General features: G+C 37.7%; 1 long non-coding RNA gene across 10 annotated transcripts; it reads right to left on the minus strand.

Annotated features, from left to right (window-relative positions):
* Positions 1 to 347: 347 nt before the first annotated feature.
* LOC149843492 (uncharacterized) lies at positions 348 to 18782 on the minus strand. Of its 10 annotated transcripts, none has more exons than XR_016430894.1 (4): positions 18666 to 18777; positions 18277 to 18523; positions 10107 to 18016; positions 6820 to 9952 (listed from the first exon to the last, which is right to left on the minus strand). It is a non-coding gene; the product is annotated as an uncharacterized LOC149843492 (long non-coding RNA). The 10 variants fall into 10 exon arrangements; XR_016430893.1 differs by having other exon boundaries at positions 18631 to 18769; XR_016430895.1 differs by having other exon boundaries at positions 18277 to 18527; positions 18631 to 18750.
* Between the last annotated feature and the right edge of the window lie 2011 nt (positions 18783 to 20793).

Genomic DNA, 20793 nt, shown 5'->3' on the forward strand with positions numbered 1-20793 from the left:
CTGGTGGTCAAGCTCCAAAAGCTAATTCTGAATTGTAAGGACTCTTTAAAAAAAAACGAAGATCATTGATAGGTAGTGGAAAGGATCATGAGATTTTATGAAACGAATCACGAAAAAATTGGCATATGGAACAAAAATTAGAGAGATAGAGAAGGGAGAAAGGGGCATGAGGAGAGGAGAATTTGTTAGAGAGAGAAGGGGGAGGCATGTTTACAAGGAAGGGGGTGGGTCACCCCCCTTGGTTGACATTCATATGTAAGGGGTCCTACTAGGTGTGAGCTCAAGGGGAAAATCACCTCGTCCTTTCATTTCTTTGTGTGAACACTTTGAAAACTATGTCTCCCAAATTTTTGAGAAATGGTTTTCCAAAAAGTCATGGTATGGATTTTTTGAAAACCCAAAAATTCAAGACCTATAAAATATACCGAAAAGCCCTTTGTCTAATTCCAAGAATTTTCTGAAAATGTGATTCATACGATCCATGAAGGTTGTTGATGCATTCCTGAGTCCAAATGGCATTACTAAGAACTCATAATGGTCATATCTGATCCTGAAGATCGTCTTCTGAACATCATCAGCCTTGATGTGCATATGATAACAGCTTGATTTTAAGTCTACCTTATTTGATCAAAAAGTTCTCAATTATAGGTAGAGGATATTTATTCTTTATTCAACATGTGGTAATCAACACAAAGTTAGAGTGAATCATCTTTTTTTTTACAAATGAGACAGGTAGGTACCCCCCATGATGACAAACTGGGTCATTTATTCATCAATCCTTCTAATTGCTTATTTAGCTTAGCCAATTCGCCTGGAACCAATCGATATGGTGCCCTCGAAACTAGGGCAGTTTCAGGTATTAAATCAATAGAAACATTTATCTCCCTCGTAAATGGTAGACCCGATAATTCTCCAAAAAAAACGTGCTTGAATTTTTGTACTATCATATTTTCAATGTTTGTTTCATAATTATTTTAAAATATATAATATTAGTAAGAGAAACAAAATTTCTTCACCTTTAGAGAAAAGATCATTCATTTCTTTTCAAAATGAAATACAAAATTGAACTCAATAGTCGAGTAGTTAGGTTGCTCTAACAATACCTTTCTTTCGTGACCCTCTAGATTGACAAAGTTCTCATGCAACCAATCTATCCCAAAATGATCATAGTCTATCAATTCTAGTATAGTAAGATTTGCTAAAAATGTGCCCTTCAATAGACACCTCTATATACTAGGAAGGTAGTTAACACGGACCTTCCTTGTTCCCAAAGTATTAACTACTTAAAGACCCATATTCAATTCTTTTGTTGGCATATTAAAAAGTTTTACAAAAATCGACACAAAAGAATGAAAAGCACCCGATTCAAATAATACTCGAGCAGAGTGATCAGCTATAGAGATTATACATTCGATGACCCTATGACTCAAGCCTGCTTCATTTGTCATGGCGGCATAAACTCGGCTAACTTGACCAATATTCCGCCTCTGATGTAGATTCAACTGAGAGTACAATCGTTGTGGAGGTCACGCCAGTAACGATTGTTTTAGAGGTAGAGTTTGAGGTTGTGCCGCCAATTTTGGGCAATTCTTGATGTAATGCCCCAACTCGTTGCAAAAGATACAAGCACCAGTGTCACGAGGGCAAAAGCGTCTAGGGTGATATTTTTGACACAGCCTATGTTCTTACGACAGGTTGATTAAAACAAAATCCTCCATAGAAGGGGCATGGCCTCTTGTTCATCGGCACTTTTCCCTTGTTTAAAGGGAGGAAAAGGCCTCTTCTAGTATGATCCTTGTTCAAATATTGAATGTGTTTGAACCTCTTTGATTCTATGAAAGTCATCCTCAAAGGTAGAGTCCTCTTTTGCCCTCTTGTAAGGACCCAGACCTAGAGTATACCCCTTAAACCTTGAACATACTTTTGTGCACATGTACGTAAAGACATTTGGACATTATCTTTTTAAATGCCTAAATTTGGTAGTGTAATCTATAAGTCATGTTCCCTATAGAGAGACCTACGAATTTCAACATCAATTTCTCTTTGGCAAAGATAGGAAAATAGGTCTTGTAAAAACATTTTTAAATTCCTCACAAGGAATGTCAAAGCTCTCAAACTAAATTTCAAAAGTGATCTCCCACCACTTTCCCTTATCACCCTTGAGTCGAAAGAATCTGTAAAATGTCATGTCGTTAGGACAACGAATATATGTTCAATTTCGTGGATCCAAGACTTTGTTGCTTCCTTATCAGCCTTTCCATAAAAGGTCAAATGGTTATCTTCAAAAATTTCTCATATAAGACATTTTGTAGCTATGAATATTGGGTTTATGCATTTCTCGCTAACGTACCAAGGGCATCCAATACAAAATCCCTCTGTTTTTCCCATGATTTTGCCATTTTTCCTAGATTGAAAGAATTAACATAAATTCTTGTATTGACAAACATAATATATATTCATAATTTATTTTATTTACATAACCACATTATACAAAAATAAAACATACCATAACGCTATATAATAAATTACAAGACATAATTTAAACATTCAATCCTTAATCCAACCATTATAGGATTCCTAGGGAGGCACAACAGAAGTGTAAGTCGACGAAGCAAGATTATAGGCAGGTGAAACTAGAGTACAACAATTGGGTTCTCCGTTCTCCAATGTGCCCTTGAAAGAGTTCAAAGAAATTTCTATCAGCACCGGTGTGTGAGAGACCTTATCAATACTCTAGAGAGGTATCCAAGCACCCTAAAACTCGTGAAAGTGATTTGGGGGTTAATTCATGCATAAAGAAGAGAACTCACATTTTCACTATTTTTCTATTCAAATGAAGGTAAAAAAATTATTATTTGCTTCTTATTGAGTTTTTTTGGGAAAGGGCATCGCATGGCAATAAGATACTCAATGAGTGAAAAGTAATTGAAATCATAGTGTGGCATGGCAATAGGGTACTCAAGTCATGAGTGAAAATTGATTGAGAATAGTGTATCAAATGCTTTTTCTATTATTTGCGTCATACTACTTTTCCGAGTGGTATCTCTCGATAGAAGCATCATTTAGCCATGACACATCTCAATGTTGCAGCCTGCACGTCAAGAAATTTAATGAATGTCATGAAATGACAATATCAACAATTATTGGTATAAAGAAAAAAAGACTAGAAAAAGAGAGGCAAAAATGGTGCATGCACAACCTTGGGAGGATGAAGATGAGATCCTACAACCCCTAAGATAAGTAGGAAGTTTTGCAATGAAGGGAAAATGTGTGGCTGATACTACTAGTAGTAGTAGTGTCACAAGCATAAAAAAAAAAAAGAGAAAAAAGAATAAGAGGTACAAGAAGATCTATTTGGAGTTTTTTCAATCCAAGAACTACCCATGGGGTAATGCCATGACACCAACATTTAAAACATGATGAGTTGAGACACTCATGGAGAGAAATTGAGTGTGTATCATCATGACAAATGAATGGACAGACAAAAAGCCAAAGGACCTTATAAATTTCGTATAATGCCCCCAAAAGAAACTATATTTTTGAAGGCAATTGATTTGTCGGATGCATCCAAAACAACAGATATTTTGGCCTAAAAAATAATGCAGCAAATTATAGACAACAAATAAAAAATTAGCTAAAAATTATGGGTCATTTTTTTTAAACCCTATATGTTTCTTATTACATAAAACTCGTGGTTAAGGACACTGAGATAAAGCACACTAGTGGTGCATCCCTATATATAATATCATTAATCATAAGTGGAATAGGCAACTTCATGCTGAAGAAGCAACATATTATTTAAATCTTACATTTAAGATAATCCCAATTATGACATTGTCCGATACAAAGGGACCAACGTACAGTGCAAAACCATACCACTATGCAACATATTATTTAAATCTTACATGTAAGATACACATTGAAATGTTGAATCCTAATTATGGCATTCAAGATCAAATTCAAAAAGATATAAAAATTTATGATAATGCATTGTATAATACGAGGAGACCTACGACAGTGCGAAACCATACCACGATGCGTTGAAAAAATTTACTTTGTTTATTTCAATTTCATATAGTTATTTAATTATAATGTTTTGTATGATTGTATTTGTTAGTCTTACATTTTATAGTTTTTCTATGACGTGGTGAATCAAGTTTGAAAGTGATGTTCCAAACTTGAAAGCTGTCATTCACATCTTTAGTCAAAAAATAGGTGCGAGAGAAATTGGAGTGTTTTTAAGCAAATAAATACAAAACGAAGAAATAGATTGAAGCATAAAAGACTCAGTGACCTCGTCTACATTCGATGCAACTTACGTGTAGCAAAGGTAAAAAAAATTATAAAGTTAATTTATTATTTTCATGTGTTTATTTAAAAAAATAGCAAGAAAAAACACAACTAATTTTAATTTTTTCACGTAATCTTTTTGAGCAACTAAAAAAGTTATCAAAGAGGCACAAAGGGCAACTAGATCCCATTAGTTTGGATAAATTTGATGTATTGAATGCATGGATTCAAAAAGAAGCATACATTCTAAATGAAATAGGACATTCAATGGATATTCGCAGAAAGAACTCTAGGATAAACGCAGAAAGAACTCAGGACATAAATGATGATCTCATGTAAATGATGTGACTGCGGAAAGAGGGGAAGAAGAAAATAATTAATGTCATATTTTTAAAAACTTGGTACGGAAGACTTATGCAGCTCATGGAGACAAATGTTTCACATGTAATTTCATGGTTATATTTTGTGCAATAAATCATTGTTACATATGTTTATGATTTTTAAAAAAAAAATCAACCCAACCCTTATGTCAAAAATATCTTTAACAAAACCCACGGGAAACCAACACATAAGAACAAGAGCAGCAGCACTGATATAGTCCAAATCAAAGAAAGACCAATAGAGAATATAACCTAACAAGCAACTCACCAAAGTCATCTGGCACTTCATCAGAAGAGGACTTCAGCTAGGTGAAGTTTCACACGGAAAAAAAGCTACAAAAGAATGGAACACAATAAGAAGTCCAAAGGTTGATGACAGGTATCTATTGGACCAATGAAGACGCACAGAGCAGATCTAATCTCATGATGGCTCTTCCATTCCAATCACCTCTCTGACAGCATTCTGAATGTATACCATATCATGATGCAGGTTGAAAGTCTTTCTTTGTTTGCAGTAGATCACATAATCAACCAAGGCCAGCAGAATGATAATGTCCCATATGAAAGAATCTCAACGAGGCTCTACACATTAAACTGCTATAAGCAATCCAGTAAGGCCAGAAGTGGATAAAAAGAGAGCAGAAGCAATAGATCTCTTACACAGAATCTTTCCCCTTTTGAAAATTAATCACGATATATCACCAAAAAAGTTGGGACAATTCCAATAAAAAAGACAACAAACAAAACCTGACAATCAACCATGAAGATGATTAACAATTGAAACCGCTTAAAAAAAAGTAGACCAATAAGATTATCACAAAAAGACAAACCACGTTAAGGTACAAACGTTTAGAAGAATAGGTGCAACATCTATATGCCCAACGAACAGAGGTCACATAAAAACTAGCATGATATGAACTACAGCAGGATGCATGTGATTGGAAGAGAGACATAAATAGGGTCACTTAAGACCCGTAGGCTATGATCTAGAGCAAGATGCATTAGAAACTCCATTTTGCCCACGACACAGTCAACCGGACACACCATTTTACCCTCCATACATACAGGTTTATATTCAATTTATAATTTATAATTTATAATTATATTTTCAGTATATATAATATATATTTTAGATATAACATATATATTTAGATTATATTCATTTTATTTTGTATTTATGTGATTTAATAATATATATAGTCATGTCCCCATACTCAACCAAGAGTCCCAAAATTAGCTCCTGAAAAATTCGGTCCACAGAAAAGAGACAAGTGCCCCATCAAAAAGCACACAACTTCCACCGACGCCCACATGAGACAACTACTATTGACAGGAATGGCAAATGAAGCAATAGACAAGATCAGAGCCTAACAAGAAACTGCAGTAGTTACAAAGCAACCATTCAAGAAAGATTGCAGACAAGCCATCAGATACCTACAACAGGCACCCATTCCTTCTAATCTCCAGATTAGATGCAAAACAGGAGAATGTTTTCAGTTAATTGCGCAACATTTACAAGAAAGCACACCAACTAACCATGCAGGTCTCTGGACTTCACAGTTCGTCAAAGCCAACACTTGCCAAGACACCAAATTGAGCGACCATATGCAGAAAGCAAAACCTAGAACTCTAACCTCACGCTACATGTAGTAATATAAATGAAAAGACCCAATAGAAGACGGAAAGATGCCCAATAAAATGTAACTACCACAACAAAAATACAACAACTACGCCTTCATCCCAAAATAATTGGGGTCGGCGATATGAACCAAATAAGAAAATCATTATGGGTCTTCCACATGAATCCTTGTCCTCCAATCTTTTCTATCCAATGTCATGTCGTCGGTGAAGTTCAAAGCATTCATATCCTTTCATGAAAAGGAATGGAAAAGTCTCAAAGATCCTGAGCATGACTTACATTAAATAGCTTATCAAAATAATCTTTTCATCTGCTTAATCTACTCATCTTTGACTAAAACCCTTTGTGTTTCATCTTTGATACATCTAACCGTACCCAAATCTCTCGATTTCCTATCTCTCATCATTGCAAGCCTATAAATATCCTTCTCGCCCTCTGTGGTATCCAACTTGTCATAAACCTCCTTATATACCTTATCCCTCATTTTGAACTATTTTTTTAGTTTTCCTCTTTGCTATCATATACTTCTCCAAATTCTCATTATCACAACTCTTACTTCGATTTCTATAACACTCTATTTTAACCTTAATAGCTAATTTGACATCCTCGTTCCACCATGATGTATCTTTACCTAACGGTGCACCGCCTTTAGACTCACCCAATACCTCCTTAGTCACCTTTCTCATGCAACCCGCTATTTTATTCCACGTTGATTCTGAATCCTCCTCGAGACACCAATCAACTTTCTTAACTACCTGCTCTACAAACATTCCTTGTTTAGCTCCTTTCAGTACCCCCCACTTAATTCTAGGCTCTATCTTATGTCTATCTCTTTTGTGGCATTTTCTAAATCTAAGATCTAAAATTAAGACTCTATGTTGTGTAGCTACACTTTCTCCCGGTATAACCTTACAATCGATGCAACAATCCCTATCTCTCTTTATAAGTAGAAAAAATCTATCTGAATCGTATTAACGCCACTTTTAAATGTTACTAGGTGAGACTTCCTCTTCCTAAACCAAGTGTTAGCTAAGATCATATCATAGGCAACCCAAAATCTAAAATCCTTTCTCCACTTTCGTTTTTTTCTCCTATACCATAACCTTCATGGATACTCTCAAATCCATCCCTACTAATGCCTACATGCATTAGGGTCACCGCCGATGAAAAGCTTTTCTCCATAAAATATCCCTTGTACTACTTAATCCAAATCTTCTCAAAATTTGCGCTTAATGGAATCATCTAAACCTACTTGATGTGCATAAACACTAATAATATTAATAATATCCGTACCTAATACTAATTTAACAAGTAAAATCTTATCACCCTTTTTACGGACCTCAACTACATTATCTATAAACTCACGACTAATAACAATCCCTAATTCATTCCTATTCCTATTCCTATTTATTCCTCTATACCAAATCTTATATCCCCAAGGTTCTATCAATTTTTCTTTCTCACCTACCCATTTGGTCTCCTGTAGACATGAAATATCAATCTTTCTCCTACACATAACATCTACTAATTTTATAGTCTTGAACTATCTTCTTTACCCTCACCCATCCAACAGAGAAAACCCTTGCCTATTTGACACCACACCCGGGCGCCGGTGTGACGCATAGCTTATGGGAGACCTAGCAACCCTTGCCCATTTATCACTGCCTCCGGGCCTATAGAGTACAGGGCGTCGCTCAGTAGGGAACGCCCCAACGAAATTCTCATATTAATTCATATTCATAGGGTGTGACTTAAGTTTTTATGTTGACCGACACTGGCCTACCGCAACCCTCCTTTATCCGGGCTTGGGACCAAAACAACAAAAATAAAGGAAGAAAATTGTTCCTAAGGCAAACTCTAGGCATCCAAAATCCTAGGCATGCATTGCATGATTTAAGCCAAAAATTCACAGGAAAAATGTGGCCCTGCCTAATCATGGAAGCTGGGAACACTCCTGAACAGCACAAAATGAACTCGTGAATCACCAACTTACACTGCAATAATACAAACCCCAAAGGCTTCCCAGCAGCATGAAGTCCCCACAAAACCGAATGGCTTTCCAGTATAAAAAACTAACGACTGATACATGACCTACAAAGCCATGATTGCAAGAGCAATGTACTCCCAACAGTATCAATAAAGAAACCACAGAAAGGCACATATAAGAGACCAACGGAAAAATCTTCAGGACAGCACAGATCACCCACAATGCATGTAATGTAGTAAAACAGAACCAAATCTGCACCACTTTCACTTGCAAAGGTGGCTGAGCTTACCTATATTGGATCACCAAAGCAACCGCATCAAGACAAAACACCTATCTACACCAAGGCATGTTTAGAAGTGAGAAACATTCTCATAGGAAAAGAAAATTGTACACATGAGAAGTTCTCATATGAAAAAATTCTCTCATTTGTGTCAAATGAGAGCTGAGAGAATGAAGTTAAAAAAATATGATAAATGTGATAATATTGTGTACCCACTTGTCAAAACTCAAAATGTTTCCTGAAACATATACACAAGCCATTGGTGGGCAGCAACCCATTCCTTTTCCATCATCCTAATTGGAGAGCAGCAACATGCTCAGAAGTCCCATCCATCCATAGTGAATGGCAGCAAAGATTCAATGATGGTCTCCATAAGCTCAACCTATAATTCATTATTGATTGAGTTGGAGCAGTTCAAGGAGAAGAGGGACCCATCAAAGAAGATACAATTGCAATTTTCATACATGGAACTGCAGAACCTAAGATGGGCAGCACCAAGCAGCCAAATGGAGAGAGAGAGAGAGAGAGATGAAAATGAAGGCAATGGAGTGGCAGCTGACAGAGAGATACTTTGAGGGCAAGACTGCCATAATGCAAAAAGAAAAATTTTGATAGGAAAAATTCCTCAACCCCTATCAAAAGTTTTTAGAAAAACTTCCTTTCAGAAATTCTCTTGTTTCGAATAGATGGGAAGTTTTAATTTTTCATTCATACTATAACTTTTCCTGTTATTTACCTGCTTCCAGACGTGCTCTAAAGAAACTCCTTAAAGACGACTACACAGAAAAAATGAATCACCCAAGTACACAAGCAAACCCACATTGAAGCCTTGAAATAGGAAGACAAAGATTATGAAAAATGAATCAACAAGATGGCATGAAGTCTGCAAAGAAGCAACAAAAAAGGCGCAGTAGTGCTGCAGACTAACCAGGGAACATGATGTTAACAGGAACAGACATTCGAAAGCAAGAAAATAAATTTGACAACCAAATAGATTGATAATGAACAAAAGATTTATAGCAAGTCACTTTTCCAGTATTTAGAGGAGAAACGGTAGAAAGAAACTCCTGAGAGAGAGAGATTGTAAACCACAAAAAACTTCCATGCTCCACAGTTTTATTTGCACTTCTTCTATACCACAACATTACCACTTTTATATTACAACAGTGAGTCCGTACAAGCAACAAGTACAACAAATGCTTTACATAGATATCTAGAAGCTCGTGAAGTTATATATAATGCCCATCATTAAGATCTACTATAACAATAGCACAGATCCCATCATTTTCCACCCAACACCACAGCCACCAGAATGACCCTTCAAAGTTTTGAAGGGAATAAGAAGAAATTGACACAAACACCAGATGAGTCACACCCTAGCACAATTAAAATTTTCCAGTTAGCACAAACAGAAAAAGTAGACGAACAACAGGTAATCAGGTACTTAAGCAGCAGCAGCTTAACAGCAACAAATGGAAAACAAAATTGAACCAAAATGTTCTGGACAGACCCACTCAGCTAATCACTTACAGAACAATGTTGTCCCCATTTCATTGTATCCAGTGATGAAGGGAAAATCGCACTGTAAACAACAGCAACATGAGAAAAATTGGGAAGGAGGACGTCCTAGCAAAGAAACCAAAACGCTGGAAAAGATTATAGCAGACAGTAGGCATCACACACCACCAACAAAAAGTCCCCGATAGCAAGAACAAAAGATGCCTAAAAAGCAACACATCAAGAGTACCAAAAAGAATAATTCCTTGAAAACAAAAATAAGATTGTAGACCTGGAAGAAGAAAGAAGAGGAAAAAGAGAAGTAAACAAAACAATAGAGCCGAAGACCATCTTACAAAAGATTTTTGCAGCTTATGCATGCCCAGTGACATCTCTTTATAAGAACATTGTTCCTGATTTAAAAGAAAAGCTTGCAATTTACAAAAGCAGAATAAGGAACCAACTTGCTACATGACGAGGGTCAAAAGACTCTCAACCTTACAGCCAGGAAGCTTTAAAGGATGATTCGAGCACCAATACATCCAATTGCCCTAAAAGTAGGTGCAAGTGACAGAATTAACAAATCACCAAAACAAATAGTCAGTGGAGTAGACATTAAGAAATTCTCAAAATTTAACAAAATAAATAAATGCAGCCATCCATTAACTGAATACCATCAATACACACCTCCAATTCCATGACCAACCAAATATAATTTATTATCCAACTGCATGGAAATAAAAGTTGATACTCAGCAGAATAAACCACAATAGCCACATATTCTAAAAACCATTAAAAAATACAATTCAAATAACCAAATGGAGTCTGCTGATGTTGGAACCACGTCCACGAACACAGCTCATTAAACAAACCAACAATCTGACCCTACAGATCCAGACAGCAAACATGGGATGAATCAACATCAACGCATCCGATCCGGAAGAAAAGAAGAAGAGCAGGGAGGAAGAAAGATAATATTGAAAAATAAAAACTAAAAATACAATTCATGATAAAGTTAGGTCTTAGATTTAAGCCACCAGCAATAATCCTACCTGTTTGCCTGTTCACAAAACCAACAACTAAATCACAGACTCTCCCAAACAAAACCATAACAAATAACAAATGAACTTATAATCCTCTTCTGCCAATGGTGCCAAGACTCCTCTGCCACTTTGATCTCAGCTCCCCCCATATGTTCCAACAATCCGCAATACGAATTAAAATGCCCAAAATTCACTACGAGGCAGAAATTGGATATAACCATCATTGAATAACAAAGATTCAAAGAGAAAAACTAAAATTCCAAGGAAAAAAATAACAAAAGGCACAATCTAATCAGACAGCAATCTAATCAAATAACCAAATGGAGTCTGCTGATGTTGGAACCACGCCCGCAAACACAGATCATTAACAAAACCAACAATCTGACCCTACAGATCCAGACAGCAAACATGGGATGAATCAACATCAAAGCATCCGATCCAGAAGAAAAGAAGAAGAGCAGGGAGGAAGAAAGATAATATTGAAAAATAAAAACTAAAAATACAATTCACGATAAAGTTAGGTCTTTGCTTCAAGCCACCAGCAATAATCCTACCCGTTTGCCTGTTCACAAAACCAACAACTAAATCATTGACTCTCCCAAACAAACAAAACCATAACAAATACCAAATGAACTTATAATCCTCTTCTGCCAATGGTGCCAAGACTCCTCTGCCACTTTGCTCTCAGCTCCCCCCATACGTTCCAACAATCCGCAATACGAATTAAAATGTCCAAAATTCACTACGAGGCAGAAATTGGATATAACCATCATTGAATAACAAAGATCCAAAGAGAAAAACTAAAATTCCAAGGGAAAAAACTAACAAAAGGCACAATCTAATCAGACAGCAATCTAATCAAATAACCAAATGGAGTCTGCTGATGTTGGAACCACGCCCACGAACACAGCTAATTAACAAAACCAACAATCTGACCCTATAGATCCAGACAGCAAACATGGGATGAATCAACATCAAAGCATCCGATCCGGAAGAAAAGAAGAAGAGCAGGGAGGAAGAAAGATAATAACGAAAAATAAAAACTAAAAATACAATTCACGATAAAGTTAGATCTTTGCTTCAAGCCACCAGCAATAATCCTACCCGTTTGCCTGTTCACAAAACAAACAACTACATCACCGACTCTCCCAAACAAACAAAACCATAACAAATAACAAATGAACTTATAATCCTCTTCTGCCAATGGTGCCAAGACTCCTCTGCCACTTTGCTCTCAGCTCCCTCCATATGTTCCAACAATCCGCAATACGAATTAAAATGCCCAAAATTCACTACGAGGCAGAAATTGGATATAACCATCATTGAATAACAAAGATTCAAAGAGAAAAACTACAATTCCAAGGAAAAAAAACTAACAAAAGGCACAATCTAATCAGACAGCAATCTAATCAAATAACCAAATGGAGTCTGCTGATGTTGGAACCACGCCCACGAACACAGCTCATTAACAAAACCAACAATCTGACCCTACAGATCCAGACAGAAAACATAGGATGAATCAACAACAAAGCATCCGATCCGGAAGAAAAGAAGAAGAGCAGGGAGGAAGAAAGATAATATTGAAAAATAAAAACTAAAAATACAATTCACGGTAAAGTTAGGTCTTTGCTTCAAGCCACCAGCAATAATCCTACCCGTTTGCCTGTTGACAAAACCAACAACTAAATCACCGACTCTCCCAAACAAACAAAACCATAACAAATAACAAATGAACTTATAATCCTCTTCTGCCAATGGTGCCAAGACTCCTCTGCCACTTTGCTCTCAGCTCCCCCCATATGTTCCAACAATCCGCAATACAAATTAAAATGCCCAAAATTCACTACGGGGCAGAAATTGGATATAACCATATCATTGAATAACAAAGATTCAAAGAGAAACTAAAATTCCAAGGGAAAAAACTAACAAAAGGCACAATCTAATCAGACAGCAATCTAATCAAATAACCAAATGGAGTCTGCTGATGTTGGAACCACAACCACGAGCACAGCTCATTAACAAAACCAACAATCTGACCCTACAGATCCAGACAGCAAACATGGGATGAATGAACATCAAAGCATCCGATCCGGAAGAAAAGAAGAAGAGCAGGGAGGAAGAAAGATAATAATGAAAAATAAAAACTAAAAATACAATTCACGATAAAGTTAGCTCTTTGCCGGCAAGCCACCAGCAATAATCCTACCCGTTTGCCTGTTCACAAAACCAACAACTAAATCACTGACTCGCCCAAACAAACAAAACCATAACAAATAACAAATGAACTTATAATCCTCTTCAGCCAATGGTGACAAGACTCCTCTGCCACTTTGCTCTCAGCTCCCCCCATATGTTCCAACAATCCGCAATACGAATTAAAATGCCCAAAATTCACTACGAGGCAGAAATTGGATATAACCATCATTGAATAACAAAGATTCAAAGAGAAAAATAAAAATTCCAAGGAAAAAAACTAACAAAAGGCACAATCTAATCAGACAGCAATCTAATCAAATAACCAAATGGAGTCTGCTGATGTTGGAACCACGCCCACGAACACAGCTCATTAACAAAACCACCAATCTGACCCTACAGATCCAGACAGCAAACATGGGATGAATCAACATCAAAGCATCCGATCTGGAAGAAAAGAAGAAGAGCAGGGAGGAAGAAAGATAATATTGAAAACTAAAAATACAATTCACGATAAAGTTAGGTCTTTGCTTCAAGCCACCAGCAATAATCCTACCCGTTTGCCTGTTCACAAAACCAACAACTAAATCACAGACTCTCCCAAACAAACAAAACCATAACAAATAACAAATGAACTTATAATCCTCTTCTGCCAAAGGTGCCAATACTCCTCTGCCACTTTGATTTCAGCTCCCCCCATATGTTCCAACAATCCGCAATACGAATTAAAATGCCCAAAATTCACTACGAGGCAGAAATTGGATATAACCATCATTGAATAACAAAGATTCAAAGAGAAAAACTACAATTCCAAGGAAAAAAAACTAACAAAAGGCACAATCTAATCAGACAGCAATCTAATCAAATAACCAAATGGAGTCTGCTGATGTTGGAACCACGCCCACGAACACAGCTCAATAAACAAAACCAACAATCTGACCCTACAGATCCAGACAGAAAACATAGGATGAATCAACAACAAAGCATCCGATCCGGAAGAAAAGAAGAAGAGCAGGGAGGAAGAAAGATAATATTGAAAAATAGAAAACTAAAAATACAATTCACGGTAAAGTTAGGTCTTTGCTTCAAGCCACCAGCAATAATCCTACCCGTTTGCCTGTTCACAAAACCAACAACTAAATCACCGACTCTCCCAAACAAACAAAACCATAACAAATAACAAATGAACTTATAATCCTCTTCTGCCAATGGTGCCAAGACTCCTCTGCCACTTTGCTCTCAGCTCCCCCCATATGTTCCAACAATCCGCAATACAAATTAAAATGCCCAAAATTCACTACGAGGCAGAAATTGGATATAACCATCATTGAATAACAAAGATTCAAAGAGAAAAACTAAAATTCCAAGGGAAAAAACTAACAAAAGGCACAATCTAATCAGACAGCAATCTAATCAAATAACCAAATGGAGTCTGCTGATGTTGGAACCACGCCCACGAACACAGCTCATTAACAAAACCAACAATCTGACCCTACAGATCCAGACAGCAAACATGGGATGAATCAACATCAAAGCATCAGATCTGGAAGAAAAGAAGAAGAGCAGGGAGGAAGAAAGATAATATTGAAAAATAAAAACTAAAAAAACAATTCAGGATAAAGTTAGCTCTTTGCCGCAAGCCACCAGCAATAATCCTACCCGTTTGCCTGTTCAAAAAACCAACAACTAAATCACCAACTCGCCCAAACAAACAAAACCATAACAAATAACAAATGAACTTATAATCCTCTTCGGCCAATGGTGCCAAGACTCCTCTGCCACTTTGCTCTCAGCTCCCCCCCATATGTCCCAACAATCCGCAATACGAATTAAAATGCCCAAAATTCACTACCAGGCAGAAATTGGATATAACCATCATTGAATAACAGAGATTCAAAGAGAAAAATAAAAATTCCAAGGAAAAAAACTAACAAAAGGCACAATCTAATCAGACAGCAATATAATCAAACAACCAAATGGAGTCTGCTGATGTTGGAACCACGCCCACGAACACAGCTCATTAACAAAACCAACAATCTGACCCTACAGATCCAGACAGCAAACATGGGATTAATCAACATCAAAGCATCCGATCCGGAAGAAAAGAAGAAGAGCAGGGAGGAAGAAAGATAATATTGAAAACTAAAAACTAAAAATACAATTCACGATAAAGTTAGGTCTTTGCTTCAAGCCACCAGCAATAATCCTACCCGTTTGCCTGTTCACAAAACCAACAACTAAATCACAGACTCTCCCAAAAAAACAAAACCATAACAAATAACAAATGAACTTATAATCCTCTTCTGCCAATGGTGCCAAGACTCCTCTGCCACTTTGATCTCAGCTCCCCCCATATGTTCCAACAATCAGCAATACGAATTAAAATGCCCAAAATTCACAACGAGGCAGGAATTGGATATAACCATCATTGAAAAACAAAGATTCAAAGAGAAAAACTAAAATTCCAAAGAAAAAACTAACAAAAGGCACAATCTAATCAGACAGCAATCTAATCAAATAACCAAATGGAGTCTGCTGATGTTGGAACCACACCCACGAACACAGCTCATTAACAAAACCAACAATCTGACCGTACTGATCCAGACAGCAAACATGGGATTAATCAACATCAAAGCATCCGATCCGGAAGAAAAGAAGAAGAGCAGGGAGGAAAAAAGATAACATTGAAAAATAAAAACTAAAAATACAATTCACGATAAAGCTAGGTCTTTGCTTCAAGCCACCAGCAATAATCCTACCCGTTTGCCTGTTCACAAAACCAACAACTAAATCATTGACTCTCCCAAGCAAACAAAACCATAACAAATAACAAATGAACTTATAATCCTCTTCTGCCAATGGTGCCAAGACTCCTCTGCCACTTTGATCTCAGCTCCCCCCATATGTTCCAACAATCCGCAATACGAATTAAAATGCCCAAAATTCACTACGAGGCAGAAATTGGATATAACCATCATTGAAAAACAAAGATTCAAAGAGAAAAACTAAAATTCCAAAGAAAAAAACTAACAAAAGGCACAATCTAATCAGACAGCAATCTAATCAAATAACCAAATGGAGTCTGCTGATGTTGGAACCACGCCCACGAACACAGCTCATTAACAAAACCAACAATCTGACCCTACAGATCCAGACAGCAAACATGGGATGAATCAACATCAAAGCATCTGATCCGGAAGAAGAAAGATAATATTGAAAAACAAAAACTAAAAATACAATTCACGATAAAGTTAGGTCTTTGCTTCAAGCCACCAGCAATAATCCTACCCGTTTGCCTGTTCACAAAACCAACAACTAAATCACAGACTCTCCCAAACAAACAAAACCATAACAAATAACAAATGAACTTATAATCCTCTTCTGCCAATGGTGCCAAGATTCCTCTGCCACCTTGATCTCAGCTCCACCCATATGTTCCAACAATCCGCAATACCAATTAAAATGCCCAAAATTCACTACGAGACAGAAATTGGATATAACCATCATTGAATAACAAAGATTCAAAAGAGAAAAATTAAAATTACAAGGAAAAAAACTAACAAAAGGCACAATCTAATCAGGCAGCAATAAAGATGGGAAAACCCTAATAAAATGCTGCAAGATTCTTATCTACACATCCACATAAATCGCAGTATGCTCCACCACCCTAGCACCTTGCTGCATAACTTACCTGATACATAAAGGACAAAACAGACAAGGCATCACCCCCAAATTATTCACTGATGGCCAATTAAATACTCTGACATTCCCCTATAAGAGTTTAAGAACGATACAACCAACAGAGGTTCCAACCTACCAACCACGAACCACCACAAAAGCCTCATATAGCAGCCTATCTATGGCCAACAGCAACTCCAATGGCCACGCGCATTTGCCATCCAAACAGAAAAAAAAGTTCATAATATGACAGTCGATGCTTGCACTACCAAGCAATCACAATAAGATAGTGGTCTAGAATAATCCAAATAAAATAGTCCAAAGAAGTAAAGATGGGAGGATAAGATAACGACTACAACAGAACGGACTATTCCAATTAAAAACATCTTACAAACACGACTCCAAGTTGTGTTTCTTGGTCTCGTATTGCTTGCAGCAAATAATCTCCTGCAGTAAATCCGGAGCATCAACACCCTCTTCTGTAGGGGAAAAGACCCAAAGAAAAAAAGAGTTGCAAAGACGAGGCCAATAAAATAGCAATAAAAAAGAGCAGATGATCATGTCTACCCCGCAAATACAACTACAAAAATGTTTTTTTGTAGATTGGTTGTCACCCAGCCTAAGCACCAAAGGTACGCATTTCCTGTCCCCTGCAATGACTTTTGAATATCAATACCTGAAGGAGGAGCGACCAGAAGAAGAATATTCTTAATTCGATGGATCATATATACAGGCAGAAGAAGAATAGTTCATGCACTACGATAACAGTGTTGACCAAGTGAAGTAGCCTTCCCTTTTCATAATCAATCTATCGATGGATAAGAAAAGATTAAATTTGATCTTGACCACATCCATAAAGAGAATCCGCACTACATCAACAAAACAAGTGCCGAATATCAACCTCGCAATGATACCCACCATTGAAAAAAATAATAATAAACCTCCATTACAAAACGGATAACCCTCTTCATAGCAGAGAACACACTGCCGCACATCCAAATGCTTTTGCTCCGACCATGGCAGCAAGCCCTAGATTCAACAACAGAACCAGAACCAACATGAGATGTATACTAGTCCTACTAAAAGAGGGCAAGTCCAGTAAAACTCGTTTTTTAAACCCATAATAACACCGCACAGCTAATCACGAAGTAAAGTCTGCGGTCAGCATAAACCTAGACCAAGACAGGGAGAGAAATCATCCAAACTTGATAAGCAAACAGCTATGCATCACGGTGAAGGGAAAGGGCAAGGTTACACCAATTGCCCCAAAACCGACACTAAAACTTTACCTGCTTGCTTCTACTATCGTATTCATAATCACTCATCTAATCCATAAATCTCAACTCATCAATCATATGCAGAAGAGCGGCATGCCAGCAGATGACTAACCAACAGAAGGATGCCTTCTCTACCACGAATCCTTTAAAGCAAGATCAGAAAGACGAGCACAAGATTTGCATTCAACCTCCCGTAACCTCAGAACCCTTGCTTCTCTATTCCAGATAATCAGCATCAAATTCTCGTCCTATTATCATACTGGCTACAGATCGACAACTCAAAATCATCTTATATCAAATAAAATCGAAACCTACAACACAATTTGCCGCAAAAACAGACCGCAAACAGCAGAGAAGAGTCCTCACCCTAAATAACTCGAATCAAACGAATAAACGCTTACTGATAGCGATCCGATCTGGCCCTTTGCTTCGCTCTCCTCTTGGATAGAGAAATCAGGAAAAGCCAAAGAATGAAAACCGAACCCTACATGGTGGAAGAAGGAAGGAAGACCCTAAATCCAGAGCAAGAAACCCAAAAAACGCACGGCAGACATAACACACGGGAACAAACTCGCCCTAACCCCACACTGGAGGACGAGAAGTCAGGGAAAGGAGCGAGGGTTGGGGTATTTATAAGCAGAGAGGTCATGAATCTACGGTCCTGATGAAGCGGTTGGCAACACAACGTACGGCTAGATTTGGTTTTACTTTCCTGAGGAGGTAAGTGGTTGGCAAGGTGGACCTGCTGACGAACCTAGAATAGTTTTGAAGAATATGACACGTCAGCGAGAGACGTGAGAACCGCCTTTCCCACGCGGAAAATGGGCCACCCCTCGAGTTTGGACGGGTCGGATAGGGTCGCATTATAGTAGTTCCGGACCGGGGTCCGAATTCGAAAATCAGGGGCAATCCTGGTCCGAATCTGGATGCGAACCTTATCCGATAGCGTAGAGTTGAATCAAGATTCTAATTGTAAATGATAATTCTGGATCCAATAAGAAAGGTTGAAATTTAACATGTAAAAGTGTGAAAACAGATTGGGGTTTGATCCAGATTTGAACATAGATCTGATAGGGAGAATCTATCCACACTCGCAACCAAATCCTATTTGCAAATCGAATTTTTATTCATAGTGTCAGATTCAATTCAAAATTCCAAAACCAATCCAATCCATTTGCACCAAAACTGGAAGCGACTTTGGTTGGACATATCATAGAGGCAGTCCTTGGACCATGGAGGTATGATCCGATCCAACAAGCAGGATTGCCCGTGTATTGGATCTGATCCAACTTGACACGGATATATTCCTATAAGCTACCAACTACATACAAAATAAGATCAAATGTGTATTTAGATGGGATCCTGACTTATCTAATTTGATCTTTTTGGATTCGAAGCAAATTTTTTTCTACCAGATTAGACCAATTCATTTCATGTATGGATCCAGACCCTACATTTCTTATGGGTAAGAACTATATATCGCAAATTTTATATGTATAACTGAATAAACAAACTGGATCCAGGCCCAACTGCATTCATATCATGCAGACTCCACCCAACAGGCTTATAGATTCATCCTCGGTGGTACCAATTTCGGATTACTATTAGGTGGAACCAGGTAAAATGGATCTGAGTCCAAACACGGACCAGCTTAATGGAGTCTTGAAAGACCCATAAACTCTGAAATGGATCCTGAGTCAAGCAAAACTAGGCCACCGTCCAGCCAATCAGTGGGTCTGGCCCGACGACCACGATTAGTCAATTAGGAAGGCCGGATTCCAAGTCAAACCAAGTTTTAATTGGCATGGTTCATCAGATCCAATTGGACATGATCTGACTCTGATAAGTTGGTTGTAGGGGTGGCAATCGGGTCAGGTCGACGGGTTGATGGGTCAGAATACCTCAACACGAACACGACCCGTTCATTAAACGGGTTGGATGTGGCAAACACGAACATGACCCATTTATTAATTGGGTAACCCGACACGACACTGTTAACCCGTTTAATAAATAGGTCGGGTTGACACGACACGATTACATGACATGGTGACCCGTTTATTAAACGAGTCAACCCGATAACATAGACATTTTTGTTTACGATTTGATTTGGTTCGGACTATTGGTCAAACAGGAGTTAGGGTTAGATAAGTTAATATATATATATATAAACGGGTTGCGGGTTGACAGGTTCGTGTAAACGGGTTGACCCGCCTGCCTAACCCATTTATTAAACGGATCAAACGGGTTGGTATACCCCTAACATGAACACGAACATGACCCGTTAAATAAACAGGTCAGGCGGGTTGACCCGTTTAAGCCAAACCTTAATCCGACTAAGAAGCGGGTTGGCGGGTCAGATTTTTGCCACCCTTTGTTGGTTGTGGTCATCACATGGTACATGCACCAAGTTCATGCTAATCTTGTCAACTGTCAACTAGTTTTTTCCAAACTGTGGGCTGACCTGTGCGTGCGAAGAGGCTGGATGGTAGTGACAAATATTGAGAGATTTATGAAAATCTTTTGATAATA

The sequence above is a fragment of the Nuphar pumila genome, chromosome 3 (assembly GCF_984573655.1).
Source record: "Nuphar pumila chromosome 3, dmNupPumi1.hap1.1, whole genome shotgun sequence".
Classification (NCBI taxonomy): domain Eukaryota; kingdom Viridiplantae; phylum Streptophyta; class Magnoliopsida; order Nymphaeales; family Nymphaeaceae; genus Nuphar; species Nuphar pumila.